The sequence below is a fragment of the Buceros rhinoceros genome, unplaced genomic scaffold, assembly GCF_000710305.1.
Source record: "Buceros rhinoceros silvestris isolate BGI_N320 unplaced genomic scaffold, ASM71030v1 scaffold12933, whole genome shotgun sequence".
NCBI classification, from domain to species: Eukaryota; Metazoa; Chordata; class Aves; order Bucerotiformes; family Bucerotidae; genus Buceros; species Buceros rhinoceros.
Window position 1 is genome coordinate 1 of NW_010403090.1, and position 552 is coordinate 552.

Genomic DNA, 552 nt, shown 5'->3' on the forward strand with positions numbered 1-552 from the left:
CGCGTCACCTCGCGCCCGGGCACCCCGCGCACCGCTCCGCTGAGCTGCTGCTTTCGTCTGCCTCGCTGCTAGAGAAAACCCCAAAGACACGGTTTTAGTCTCCAGGTGGCTCGAAAACAGTGAGTTATTCTACGTTCGAGTGTGAAGCTGTGCGTTGCCGTTACCGCCAGGAAAAGTCACGCTGCAGGTTAACTAACGTGCGTTGCTGCCGTGGCTAGAGATTTGATTTAGCCCGGAGTGCAGCTCCGAGCTGCAGATAAACAGGAAGTGCCTTCGAGTTTCCACAGCTGACGCGCTGCCGAATGCTCGGTAGCTAAAGAGGCTCCGTTTTCAGACAGACAAATACACTGACGTTAGCGTGCCGCAGCAGGAGTTTGTATTTTATGGGATTCGCGCAGGATTAAGAGACAATCGCATTGTCTTATGCAGTGGCAGTTCACGTTTAATATAGTTGGAAAAGCCTTTTATTTCCGATCTTACTTTAATAAGAAAAGGGGACGGGGCTCTTGCTGTGCGCGTCCAGCTCCACCGTGCGGGCGAACGGCGCGACGG